Source organism: Lycium barbarum, chromosome 5, assembly GCF_019175385.1.
Source record: "Lycium barbarum isolate Lr01 chromosome 5, ASM1917538v2, whole genome shotgun sequence".
Taxonomy (NCBI): domain Eukaryota; kingdom Viridiplantae; phylum Streptophyta; class Magnoliopsida; order Solanales; family Solanaceae; genus Lycium; species Lycium barbarum.
In genome coordinates this window covers 117211964-117226688 of record NC_083341.1, presented here as the reverse complement: position 1 = coordinate 117226688, position 14725 = coordinate 117211964, and the positions used below count along the sequence as shown (strand labels likewise).

General features: G+C 39.6%; 1 long non-coding RNA gene across 1 annotated transcript; it reads left to right on the top strand.

The window, feature by feature from the left end:
- Positions 1-7983: 7983 nt before the first annotated feature.
- Positions 7984-11502, top strand: LOC132642644 (uncharacterized). Its single transcript, XR_009583283.1, has 3 exons — positions 7984-8630; positions 9390-9440; positions 10527-11502. It is a non-coding gene; the product is annotated as an uncharacterized LOC132642644 (long non-coding RNA).
- Positions 11503-14725: the final 3223 nt, after the last annotated feature.

Genomic DNA, 14725 nt, shown 5'->3' with positions numbered 1-14725 from the left:
TGAACACCCACAGTAATATTTTAATTATTTTTATGTAATTAGAAAATTATTTCATTGCATTATTGATAGTTTGTATTTGTCTTATGTCTAGATAAGTGACTCCGAAAAAAATAAGCACTTCTGACATTTTAAAAAATTGGCCAAACATGCTAGAACGTTTTAAAAAAGAAGCACTTGTGACCTAAAATGATTGTTTAAAATGAAATGTGTGACAATGGAATCAGTATAACATTATGCTTCAAAAGCATTTTAAGGATCCGTTTGTCCATGAAAATTATTCACTTTTTTCAGGAATATTTTTTCACTTTATGGTGTTTGGCTATAAAAAGTTGTATTTGGAATTTGGAAAATAACCAAAATCTTGTTTTTCACTTTTTCCATTTTCTGTTTTGGGCCTTTACTTTTATTTTTTTGATTTCAATTTTTACCCCAAATTTTTTTATGTGGCTTAATTTTACCCTAAAAGTTTATACAACTTTTTTCGCTGGCCAAAGGCAACTTATGTCGCTCAGTTGCTCTCTACTCCAACAATATTGAACATCATGTGCTAAAAAACCTCTAAAAGAAAAGAAGCAGGTGGAAATTTTGTATCAAAATCATATTTAGAGATGCTATATTTTTTGTACACACCAGTAAACCTCCCAGATGCAGTCATTTGATGGAAATAAATCATCAGTTTTGAGCACTTCATAAGCTGATCTCAAGTATAATTACTATATTTCTTGCACTGGTTATGTTTATTAATTGTTTTGGGTGATTTTGCTAGTTTTTAGAAATTGGGGCTATAAATCATATTTCATGTTTTTTAGGAATAGCACATTTCAACAACCAAATATTATTTGCAAAAATTATGGCCAAACACAACTCCAACTTCAAAAATTTCAAAAGATTTTTTTTTTTTTTTTTTTTTTTTGGGTTTCTATGGCCAAACGCCTACTTAAGAACAATATGCTAATCACATTTCGAAAATTAGCTTTTGAAGTAAAAACTATCTAATAGACATGCAACTAATTAATAAGGTTAATGGAAGAAACAAAAATAGGGAGTAAGTTCGTAATTTTAGCCACAAGAACAATAGAGTTGGGAAAATGCAAATTTATTTTTTCGTCGAAAAACGCGAATCTAGATCAATAAAAAAGGATAAAAAGTTCTGTGGAATAGCTGCATACATGCATTGTACAAGGTGCCCGGGGAGGGACGAGCAACTTTACCTTGCTATGCTACGCATAAAACAACTTTGGTTTGTAGCTCCTGTAAACCCATTAATCTTTCATATCACTGCAATAGTTTCTTCCTTATAATACATAATGGCTTCTTTTCCTACTAATAATGAGCAAGCAGCTCCTCAGCCTCTGATTTCTTCCCCTACTAATACTGCCTAAGTTTAAGCTACTCAGCCTCTGGCTTCATCCCTTAATAGTGCTGCAATGACTTCTTCCCCTAGTGGTACTGCTCAAATTCCAAGCTCCCCAGCTTCTGGCTTTTTCCCCTACTAATAATACTAATCAAGCTATACAACCTTTGTATTCTTCTCCTACTTATACTACTCAAGCTCAAGGTCTCCAACCTCTAGTTTCTTCCCCTACTAAAAATACGCAAGCTCAAGCTACACAATCTCTAGCTTCTTACATTATTAATACTGCTCAAGCTCAAGCTATCCACCCTCTTTGGAAACAACTGTAGCTATTCACTTGTTATTGTTCGGTGATTTTCGGTCTTTTTTAATCAACCGAGCACAGGTCTCTCAAACACAGGGGATTTATGAGGGTCTTAGTTCCCTGATGAGATACAATAAATGATGCCACAAGGATACATGTAATGGTAGCGAAGGGTCAATGACATGATTCTATAAACCATCACCTAAACTTATTGACGTTAAATTAGAAAAACCAAAGTGGACAATACTCCCTTTTGGCTAAGCTGCAGCAGTTGGGGACCTGGTGATTGTGACCTATTTTGTATTAATCAATCAACAACCAGATGAATATCCATGAGTAAGTCCTCGAATTGTCTAGTTTAGAGGCCGCTTCTAGAGGCCACATTGGAATCGTAGATCATATACTACGAGTAATGGAACAAAAGATACAAATTATACAACCCAATGCTACTGACAAACCTATGCTACGGTAATGGAGGGTACTGATTCATAATTTTCTTGAGATCCAGTTGTTATATCCCGTATTTTTGAACGTCGGATTATTTGTAAGTTGAGGTGGGGCCCACACGTCAAGATTTTTTTCGGAACATGTGACAAGTTATATGAATCACATATGTAAAGTTAAACACAACTCATGAAGGACCCTTGGGCCAAATCAAAGTGGAAGCCCTCCAAACGAATATTTTTAAGAAAACGTTTTTGGGTGACCTGACTTTGAGGGGCAAAAACGGTATTATACGTTTGGAATTTGGAAAAATACCAAGAAATAGAAGTTGTAGATAATTTAATTAGCTTTCCAACCATAGGTCGTGGGTTCCCAGGTGACGTCGGTACAAGGAGATGTGCACGTTTTAAGGTCGAAAGGTCAGTGGGCTAGGCCCAACTCGGGACCAACCGGGTTGGCCCAAAAAAAAAAAAAAAGAAGAAAAACAAATGAGGCCCAATTTTCATGGGGTGGCCGGCCATGGTCATTAAAAGGGGCCCAAGCCCATGAAAAAAAAATTAAAATCAAATAAATAAGATAAGCCATTAGTCATCTTTATTTTGGAAGATTCAAGAAACTCAAAAAAAACTTGAGAGAGAGAGAGCCAAGGAGGGCTCACGGCTAAGGAAAAAAACAAATTTGGAAGCCTTCCAACTTTGGTCCAAAAATCTTAATTTTCTTGTATTCCTACTAAGCTCAAGACGCTCTTCAACGTGGTATAATTTTCGGGGCAAGAAAATGCCTTTTGTGGCAAGTGGGGAATTTTAGAAAAGGTAAGATTTTACTCTTTTTTGTTATGGAAGAATTATATATATGTTGTAGTGTGTGGAAACAAATGAAAAGTATGAAAATTTTGTGTTGTGAGTGTGTGTGTTTATGGCTGTGTGCATTGAGTTGGAGGAAGAGCATGAATTAAATTATTTAGTATGGTAATTGTGTTGTTGTGGCCTTGTGAGGGAAATGGAAGAAAATGGTTTAAGTTGGCATTGAAATGGAATGTAGAAGGTTATGTCATTTTAGAATGATTTTATGAATTTATGGAAATGAAGTTGTTAAGGTGCAAATTATGATTATTGTTGATGAAATTGGAAGATGAAAATGTGTTATGAATATGTATGTCGAAGATTAGAAGTTTCGGATGAATTATGGTTTTGGTGGAAAATTTGTATATTTTGTATATTTTGTGAATATTTTGTAAAATGATATGAAAATGTTTTCGAATTGTATTGGAGTGATCTTGATTAGTAAATGGATATGTGAATGTTGGTATTGAATTGAAAATGTGAAGTTGCAATGAAAGCTATTGCACTATGTTGGAAAGAAGACTAGTTATGCTATATTGTGTTTTATAATGATTGTTGGTGTTGTTGGTATTGTTGTTGGTTTGGTTGTTGATGTTTGGGGCCGAGTTAAATCTCGGGGATGTTGTATGTATAGGGGAGATGCTGTCCAAATTTTTGTAGAAAAGTGTAAGTTAAGATTCAAGTTCTAAAGGTTTGAAATTGATAATTGGTAAATGTGGCCAATTGTAGATTTTGGACGAAACGGGAATTGAATTTGGACAAGCGTAAAAGGCGAATAAGGTATGTAAAGCTTTACCTTTCCTTCTCTTGGCATGTCTTAGATGTGATAGGCTTGGATACGAGCCTTGAGGACGACTCTATCTCTAGAAATCCGAGTTTGAATTTACCCCTTTTTCATTCAGTAGAATTGAATTGAATACGTTATGAATAGTTGGAAAAAAAATTGCCTAAACTCCTAGAACTGCACAAATAGAACCCGACTACCTTAAAGCTCTCACAAGTGATGTTATGAAGTGTAACATACGTAAATTATATACGCCACCTCATTTGACCCGAGGTGGGCCCACTATTCCCGGATTTTCTTATTTGTTCCGTTTGACTTATTTTGGAGTAGAATCTAAAGGAAACTCTTGGCTACTCTTCTAACTACTATATGACATTTGTTTGAATTATTTTGTTAAGTCCCATAATGTATTTCGAAACGTGAAAATGATTTCAGAAAGCGTACTTTGACATAAACTATTGTGACATCCGAAATACACTTACTATGATTCTGTCCGATTTCATTATTTCGATTTGTCATTCGACATGTCTTATCGAGTCTCTGGAAATATATGGTATTTTATATTGCATTTAGTTTCTCACTACTCCACTCGTGGATGCCTCAATGTTTCCCTCACTGAGCCCGGGCCAGGATATGTTGTCAAGCGTATTCCACTGCATTGTTCGTCGTGCCTCGATGTGAGGGGGCAGGTTTACTTGTACATGGGTTGTGGAGTATGTTGTGCCATGTACACACATTCTGATATGACATGATATGATTTGATATGGCCATCTGATATGATATGTTATATTACGGGGTTATTCCCTATTCTGGAGCATGAAGTGTTGTGGCGCCAGTGTCGGGGTGGCGACCACGTTTTGTTCACCGTGTCCCTTGACGGGGGCCGGATATGATATGGCATATGTTTCTGCATACGTTCTTTATGTTTTGGAAATATGCATTTGATAATCTGGATATTACACTCATTTTCTGCAAGTTCTGTTTCGACTATGATTTTGTTTCCGTACTTCAGGCTTTACATATTCAGTACATATTCCGTACTGACCACCTTTCTTCGGGGGCTGCATTTTCATGCCGCGCAGGTACAGACGACAGATTTGATGATCCGCCTGCTTAGGACTATATTCTGCTATCTTGGAGTGCTCTATTGTTCGGAGCCTACGTTTTGGTACAGTCTTTTGCCATTGTACATATGTGTGCTATTCAGGGGTACGACGGGGCCCTGTCCCGTCTTATGATTCTGATGTGTTCTGTAGAGGTCTGTAGACATACATGTGGGTTCTGTGTATGCTTTGGGTTGATATGATCTGTGATAGCCTTATCGGCTTCTACGTGCTATATTCTGTTCATCTGTGATAGTTAGTGACGCCATTTGACTTTTATATCTATATATTCTGCTAATATGCCGGTTTGGGTTATGGGGTACGTTCGGGTGTCCAGCACGGACACTAGTCGCGGCCTACGGGGTTGGGTCGTGACCAAAGTGGTATCAGAGCGGTTCGTCCTCGGAGTGTCTACAGACAGTGTCTAGTAGAGTCTTGTTTATCGGTGTGTTGTGCACCACACCTATAAACAGGATGCTACAGGGCATTTAGGATGCTACCCTTCTTTCTTATCTTAGATCGTGCGATAGAGTTGTTTTATTAGGATGACTCCTTCCTAACGAATTGTTATGTTTTCAGCCATGCCTCCGAAAAGGGCGACAACTGCCCAGAAAGGAAAGTCAGCAGCGGCCAGAGAGACTAGCCGGGCTCAGAAAGTTACTCGGACCCTTGCTCAGATTATGCGTGATGCTGTGCCCCGGCCAGCAGACTCTGTTACGTCATCATCATCAGAGGAGTCTGGAGCACCAGCCACTGCCACTATGGATCAGGGGGCGGCTTCACCAGTAGCCCCAGAGGCTCTAGCGCCTGAGCCCCCAGCTCCACAGCCAGGAGCAGAGGACAGAGCTATGAGAGATGCGGTTCAGTTGCTGACTAGATTGGTGGCGAGGCAGGTTTAGGGGCACGGATTTGGAGGTGATCGTGAGGGCAAACGTGATAGTTCGAGGGCCCGTGAGTTTTTGACTTGTAATCCTCTAGAGTTCTTCGGGACAAAGCCCGAGGAGGATCCCCAGGAGTTTATCAGAAAGATGCGGCGTACGTTACACTTGATTAAGGCTTCTGCGACCGAGTCAGTTGAGTTGGCTTCATACCGGTTGTATGATGTAGCAGCTAATTGGTATGAGTCCTGGGAGTTATCCAGAGGTGACGGCGCTCCCCCAGCTGAGTGGGACGAGTTTACTGAGGCTTTTCTTGGCCACTTTCTGCCTCCGGAGCTACGGCGGGCTAGGGCCGATTGATTTTTATTGCTGAGACAGGGGGGCCGCAGCGTCCGAGATTATAGTCTGGAGTTTGATTCATTGGCCAGATATGCACCTGCTGTGGTAACTACTATGACTAACCGGATGCACCGGTATATTATGGGACTGGACCGTTATTTGGTCGACAGTTGTCTGGTGATGGCCGCTCAGCCTGACATGGATATTGCCCGTATACAGGCGCACGCCCAGGGTATGGAGGATCGACATAAGGGGCGTCCGTCCGACAGAGATCAGGACAGGAGCCAGCCCAAGAGGGCCAGATCGGCTGGGTATTTTGAGGAATTTCGGCGTAGGCAGCCTCAGCAGCAGCAGCAGCAGCAGTCTAGCAGGCATTCTTCCCAGCCGGCACAGAGCACACCTCCGCAGTTCTCAGGCAGGAGATTTGATAGCCCAGGGTATTCAGGAGCAGGCCAGAGCTCCGGGGTTTCAGGTTCGCGGGTAGACAGGAGTTCCGGTCAGACGAGGCCACCCAGGCCCCAGTGTTCTTATTGTGGGAGATACCACCCTGGAGAGTGCTACCGTGCTACAGGTGCTTGTTATTCTTGTGGCCGCCAGGGCCATACTGTGAGAGAGTGTCCGTATAAGGGTAATTTGGGAGGTGCAGCGTAGCCTACCGGATCAGTCGCTGGGTCATCGTCTCCTTCGATAGCCATGCGCCCTGCGGGGCAGGGTACGTCGACATCAGCAGGCCGCGGCAGAGGTCGTGGCGGAGCCCCCAGTTCGAGCGGTCCTTCGAACCGCATCTATGCCTTGACTAGTCGACAGGACCCGGAGGCGCTACCAAACGCGGATACAGGTATATTAATGTCTTTTTCGAAATATAAGTGTATTGACAGATCTAGCCTCTACTTTGTGATATATTTTCCCCTCCTAGTTATTAATAGAATTGGGACAAAACCGAAATGGATAAGACCGTTGAGGTGGCCATACATATAATGAAAAAAATGAATATCGAAGATTTAGAGGACTAATATAGTAAATGCATAATCAGGGAAATGAAAAACCCTCTCTGGCGTGGAGTGGGACCCGCTACGAAAACTAACCGGAGATTGTTAAGAGCCCGACTTGCCCTAAATTATGTGAAAAAGGTTGTGTGGGGAAGTCGGTGCAATTATATCAACGTTAACAGGCCGAAATGCACTAAAGTTTCGAGGTTAAGCGTGCTAGGGCCAGAGAAATTCTGCGATGGGTGACCCCCTGGGAAGTATACTGAAATTTTCATAAGTGTGAGTATAAGAGACAGATGGGAATTTGGGGTAACCTAAAAGAAATTAGAATATGTGAAGTAGCTAGAAACCCTCAAGAAGTCGGGTAGACTAAGGCAAGATAAGCCGGTGAGGAAGAAGATAGCGTAATGCAACTTGGGAATGAGAGTAAGTTTGAATAAGCGTGTGGGAATTGTTTTGTAAGCGAAATGGTAGTAAATGTATATGTGTGCATATGACACCCCATTCATGACTGTATCGACTGGCAGGTGGGCCCCAGCAGCCAGTGTCGTGATATATGAAAGACATTAACTGAACGGAATTTAAGGGTAAAATCGAAACACATGGTACAGATATTACAAAGTAGACTGATACTAGCCCCACCACTAGTCAAGGCTGGAAAGTCCTAGTATCACGATGTTCGGGAATGGAAAGAAAGCGAGTACGTAAAAGGGGGACAGTAATAGTAACGTTTGGGAAATTTTGAAGGAAAGAAAGAGACCTCTCCGACGTATTATAACACCCCATAAGGCCAGTTGAACATTCGAGGACGAATGTTCTAAAGGGGGGGAGGATGTTATATCCCGTATTTTTGAACGTCGAATTATTTGTAAGCTGAGGTGGGGCCCAAACGTCAAGATTTTTTTCGGAACATGTGACAAGTTATATGAATCACATATGTAAAGTTAAACACAACTCATGAAGGACCCTTGGGCAAAATCAAAGTGGAAGCCCTCCAAACGAATATTTTTAAGAAAACGTTTTTGGGTGACCTGACTTTGAGGGGAAAAAACGGTATAATAAGTTTGGAATTTGGAAAAATACCAAGAAATAGAAGTTGTAGATAATTTAATTAGCTTTCCAACCATAGGTCGTGGGTTCCCAGGTGACGTCGGTACAAGGAGATGTGCACGTTTTAAGGTCGAAAGGTCAGTGGGCTAGACCCAACTCGGGACCAACCGGGTTGGCCCAAAAAAAAAAAAAAAAGAAGAAAAACAAAAGAGGCCCAATTTTCATGGGGTGGCCGGCCATGGTCATTAAAAGGGGCCCAAGCCCATGAAAAAAAAAATTAGAATCAAATAAATAAGATGAGCCATTAGTCATCTTTATTTTGGAAGATTCAAGAAACTCAAAAAGAAACTTGAGAGAGAGAGAGAGCCAAGGAGGGTCACGGCTAAGGAAAAAAAATAAAAATAAAAATTTGGAAGCCTTCCAACTTTGGTCCAAAAATCTTAATTTTCTTGTATTCCTACTAAGCTCAAGACGCTCTTCAACGTGGTATAATTTTCGGGGCAAGAAAATACCTTTTGTGGCAAGTGGAGAATTTTAGAAAAGGTAAGATTTTACTCTTTTTTGTTATGGAAGAATTATATGTATGTTGTAGTGTGTGGAAACAAATGAAAAGTATGAAAATTTTGTGTTGTGGGTGTGTGTGTTTATGGCCGTGTGCATTGAGTTGGAGGAAGAACATGAATTAAATTATTTAGTATGGTAATTGTGTTGTTGTGGCCTTGTGATGGAAATGGAAATAAATGGTTTAAGTTGGCATTGAAATGGAACGTAGAAGGTTATGTCATTTTAGAATGATTTTATGAATCTATGGAAATGAAGTTGTTAAGGTGCAAATTATGATTATTGTTGATGAAATTGGAAGATGAAAATGTGTTATGAATATGTATGTTGAAGATTAGAAGTTTCGGATGAATTATGGTTTTGGTGGAAAATTTGTATATTTTGTATATTTTGTGAATATTTTGTAAAATGATATGAAAATGTTTTCGAATTGTATTGGAGTGATCTTGATTAGTAAATGGATATGTGAATGTTGGTATTGAATTGAAAATGTGAAGTTGGAATGAAAGCTATTGCACTATGTTGGAAAGAAGACTAGTTATGCTATATTGTGTTTTATAATGATTGTTGGTGTTGTTGGTATTGTTGTTGGTTTGGTTGTTGATGTTTGGGGCCGAGTTAAATCTCGGGGATGTTGTATGTATAGGGGAGATGCTGTCCAAATTTTTGTAGAAAAGTGTAAGTTAAGATTTAAGTTCTAAAGGTTTGAAATTGATAATTGGTAAATGTGTCCAATTGTAGATTTTGGACGAAACGGGAATTGAATTTGGACAAGCGTAAAAGTCGAATAAGGTATGTAAAGCTTTACCTTTCCTTCTCTTGGCATGTCTTAGATGTGATAGGCTTGGATACGAGCCTTGAGGACGACTCTATCTCTAGAAATCCGAGTTTGAATTTACCCCTTTTTCATTCAGTATAATTGAATTGAATACGTTATGAATAGTTGGAAAAAAATTTGCCTAAACTCCTAGAACTGCACAAATTGAACCCGACTACCTTAAAGCTCTCACAAGTGATGTTATGAAGTGTAACATACGTAAATTATGTACGCCACCTCATTTGACCCGAGGTGGGCCCACTATTCCCGGAATTTCTTATTTGTTCCGTTTGACTTATTTTGGAGTAGAATCTAAAGGAAACTCTTGGCTACTCTTCTAACTACTATATGACATTTGTTTGAATTATTTTGTTAAGTCCCATAATGTATTTTGAAACGTGAAAATGATTTCAGAAAGCGTACTTTGACATAAACTATTGTGACATCCGAAATACACTTACTATGATTTTGTCCGATTTCATTATTTCGATTTGTCATTCGACATGTCTTATCGAGTCTCTGGAAATATATGATATTTTATATTGCATTTAGTTTCTCACTACTCCACTCGTGGATGCCTCAATGTTTCCCTCACTGAGCCCGGGCCAGGATATGTTGTCAAGCGTATTCCACTGCATTGTTCGTCGTGCCTCGATGTGAGGGGGCAGGTTTACTTGTACATAGGTTGTGGAGTATGCTGTGCCATGTACACACATTCTGATATGACATGATATGATTTGATATGGCCATCTGATATGATATGTTATGTTACGGGGTTATTCCCTATTCTGGAGCATGATGTGTTGTGGCGCCAGTGTCGGGGTGGCGACCACGTTTTGTTCACCGTGTCCCTTGACGGGGGCCGGATATGATATGGCATATGTTTCTGCATACGTTCTTTATGTTTTGGAAATATGCATTTGATAATCTGGATATTACACTCATTTTCTGCAAGTTCTGTTTCGACTATGATTTTGTTTCCGTACTTCAGGCTTTACATATTCAGTACATATTCCGTACTGACCCCCTTTCTTCGGGGGCTGCGCTTTCATGCCGCGCAGGTACAGACGACAGATTTGATGATCCGCTTGCTTAGGACTATATTCTGCTATCTTGGAGTGCTCTATTGTTCGGAGCCTACGTTTTGGTACAGTCTTTTGCCATTGTACATATGTGTGCTATTCAGGGGTACGACGGGGCCCTGTCCCGTCTTACGATTCTGATGTGTTCTGTAGAGGTCTGTAGACATACATGTGGGTTCTGTGTATGCTTTGGGTTGATATGATCTGTGATAGCCTTATCGGCTTCTACGTGCTATATTCTGTTCATCTGTAATAGTTAGTGACGCCATTTGACTTTTATATCTATATATTCTGCTAATATGCCGGTTTGGGTTATGGGGTACGTTCGGGTGTCCAGCACGGACACTAGTCGCGGCCTACGGGGTTGGGTCGTGACACCAGTTGAGTTAGATATATGTAGTAATACATCTTTCTACACCATTTAAGCAAAAAAAAAAAAAAAAAAAAAAAAAAAAAAAAAAAAAAAAAAAAAGAGCTCTATCACATCATCAATTTTGTAGGTGTATTGTTGTGTGCGCTACAAAGAAATATTAATTTGGCCCCAGCTTGTTGGCTTCGGACGCCTACAGATCTTCTGTTAGGTTCGCTATACAGACAACACCTACTACTGGATACACCTTCAACTCTGGTAACAAGGATTTTGCCTTGATCTCTTCTACCTTTATTTCTGATTTTTCTCTGAAGAAGTATTCTGCCTTCACCTCTTCTAGGTTTATTTTTGATTTTTCGAAGGAGGGGGATAATGATCCGAATGAGGGGGATAATGAACCAAAGAAGGGAGATAATGATCGGAAGAAAGGGGATAATGATCCAAAGAAAGAGACTCTCGTTTCTTTGATTGCCCTTTTCGCATAGGCTCTCGCCTTTGTCGCATGTTCTGAATGTTTTCGGAAGAATATTCGCTACTACCTTCGAACATATAAACATTAAACTTAATGAAACATAAGTACTTATCTTTTATCTCTTCTACCCTGCTAGCATCTGGTAACTTTCTGACAATCATCCGTACTAAATATTTTTGTTGTTCCGGCAATAAGGATATGCTTGTAAGAGCTTACCTGATAAATCAAATTAAAAAACATTTTCTTGGCAATGTATAACTGCAAAGTGACATGAACTCATTTTTCTTTAACAAAGCAAACTGTTGCAAAAAAGTGATTAATAATTTCTACTATGATTCCTAGTAGTCCTCTCCTTGCTGCTAATAGGAATGGTTCCACTAGTTCTATTTTAATAGTATTTACATTGTCCTTTTAAGGTCCTTATACTGAAACATAACTATTGCAACAAACCCATTGTGTTTTCCTATTAAGTGCAAGAAAAATATCATGTAATGGCATACCAAACTTCTAGGATGGAAAAAAGTAATAACATAACAAATTTAATACCAGATGTGTTGTTGATAATCAATCATAATACTATTTTCTCTTTAAATTTCTCTCGGGCCAAATTAGTATTGTCGTAGGAGCCGCATCGGCACAACTGCAAAGCAGATGACGTAATACAACGTTTTTTGTTCTATTTATATGGTTTAGAAAGACGTATTACCAAATAAGTCTAACTTCACTAGAATCTCAAAAAGTAAAGAATCATTGATGTAATGCTGGTAATGTAGGTGTTTCAGTAGCATTGAATTGTATCATTTGCATATTGTGTTCCGTTCTTCACAGCAGAAATAACAATTGAACGACTTTCTCATGGATATTCTTATGGGATATAAGCCTATCAATAAGACGGGCCCAACTCGATCGCCTAAGAGAGTAACCCTAGGTGAAGTGATCTTGGAATTGAAGTGTTCTTGAATTCTTGAGGTAAGATTTCATCTTATTTCATGTTTATGAGTTTATGTGGTAAGTATGATAAGGTTTGGGGGAAAGAAATTGGAGGAAAGGTTCAAACATGAACTTGAAGATATCTTGAGCTATAACTTAACTTGAGCTATGATTGTTAGTATTTTTTTTAGCAAAAATCTTGTTATGAAGGATAATAGTTAATGTTGAGGAAGTGTTGTATACAAGTGTATATAGGGTTGCTCATTGTTATATCTTTAAATGTTGTGAATATGAGTTTTGAGGAGATCATATGAGGTTGTTATGTAAATTGTTAGTTGTGGATTTTGTGGTGACGATTAAGAAATAGGTGAAATGCTGTCCATTTCACTTTATAATCGAGTTATCATTGATATACATGATATATAAGCGCAATCTAAGTCGTATATGTATTCCTTTGTTATAGGAGTGGTGCTCTAGTGGTGATAAACTTGTTGTTGGGTTACTTGGACGACTTGAGATATGTTAAGGCTAACCCTTCTTTTATTTTGGCATGATCTATACTGAAATGAAGCATAAACGAAAGTCATTCCATAACAACTCTACTCTTAAATACGCGAGAAGTTTTTATTCTTGACCTCTTTATGATGATATTGATCTTGTCTCATGATTATTGATCCTTCAGAGTAAGTTATGTTGATGATGATAGTTCCATAATGATAATCGGAGATGCAATGACCTTACATCACTCTGATAGAGTCATAACAGTTCTTTGTGATCTCATGCATTATATATATATATATATATATATATATATATATATATATATATATATATATATATATATTATATCACCAAGCCGTGCTATAGTCGGCTAGGTATGACACCTATTGTGCACACCACTGCAGTTAGGTACGGTATGATGATGATAGCCCTAAAGAGTGGCTTAATGATGATGATACAGCCCCATAGAGTGGCTTATATATATATATATATATATATATATATATATATATACAGGTTGATTCTCTTTTATCTCATGTTACCTTCATGTCTTTATTATGTTGTTCTTCATGCCTTACATACTCAGTACTTTGTCCGTACTGACGCTCCTTTCTTGGGCACTGCATTTCAAGCTCGCAGGTTCAGGTAAGCAGGTTGACGATTCACTCCTGTAGGTTGCTGATCAGTCGACATTGGAGCACTCTTCTCGTTCCAGAGTTGCAGCCTAGTTTTGGTACGATACTCGTTTGTGTACATACGGGTATGGGGGGGGGGGGGGGGGGCCTGTCCCGCCCTCTTTATGTTAGGTCCTCCAGTAGAGGCTTGTAGACAGTCATGTTTTAGCTAGGTTTTGTATGGCCCCTTCAGCCTATATTTTCGCTGTATAGTACTTCTCAATGGCCTTATCGGCTTGCTTAGTTTTGATCAGTACAGTTGCGTAGTATGTCTTCTTGGGCAAATCCCTTTCTCAGAATATTTCTAATATGTTTAGCAGACTTTCATCTGGTGACCCCCGAGGTCCACTCTAAATCATGATTATAATAGGAAAGTATATTTAGCGATGCTTGGCAAGTAGGGCTTGGGTGCCCGTGTCTAGCAGAGTTTTGTTTATGATGTGTTGTGCACCACACTTATAAACAAGAGGCTGGAGGGCATTTAGGAAGATTATCCTTCTTTCTTATCTTAGATCGTGCGATAAAGCTGTACCATCAAGATTTCTTCTCTAATATTGTATTGTGATTTCAGCGATGCCTGTGACGAGGAGAACTTCAGCCAGCCAGAGAGGAATGGCTGTGACTGATGAGGGTACCAGCAGAGTGCCACCAGTAGCTGCAGTTCAGGGCGAGTTTCAGAGTGAGGCCCCATCCCAGTCTTCTCAGAGCCCTTCCGCTCCAGTAGATCCCAGAAGGACTGCAACTACAGTACCCCTAGTTCCCGCCTTAGGCCAGGAGATATGAGAGGTTATTCCGTTGTTGACACAGTTAGTGGCTGCTCAAGCCTAGCATCAAGGTACTGGTTATGGTGACAGGAGTATTAGTGCCAGGGTTTGAGACTTCATCAATTTGGACCCTGCAAAAATTTTTTGATCGAAACTAGATAAGGACCCATAGAATTTTATAGATTGCATGGTGAGGACATTGAGGATAATGCATGCTTCTGACACTAAGTCAGTAAAGCTAGCTTCTTACTGGTTGCTTGATGTTGCGATCCATTGGTATGAGAAATGGGTGTCGTCGAGAGGGTCTAATGCACCCGCATCCGTGTGGAAAGAGTTCACAGATGCCTTCATTCGGAATTATTTGCCGCCAGAGATTCGACGGGCGTGAGGTGATAGGTTCCTCAACCTTAGGGGAACATGAGTGTTCGAGAGTACAATCTTTACTTTAATTCATTGGCTAGATATGC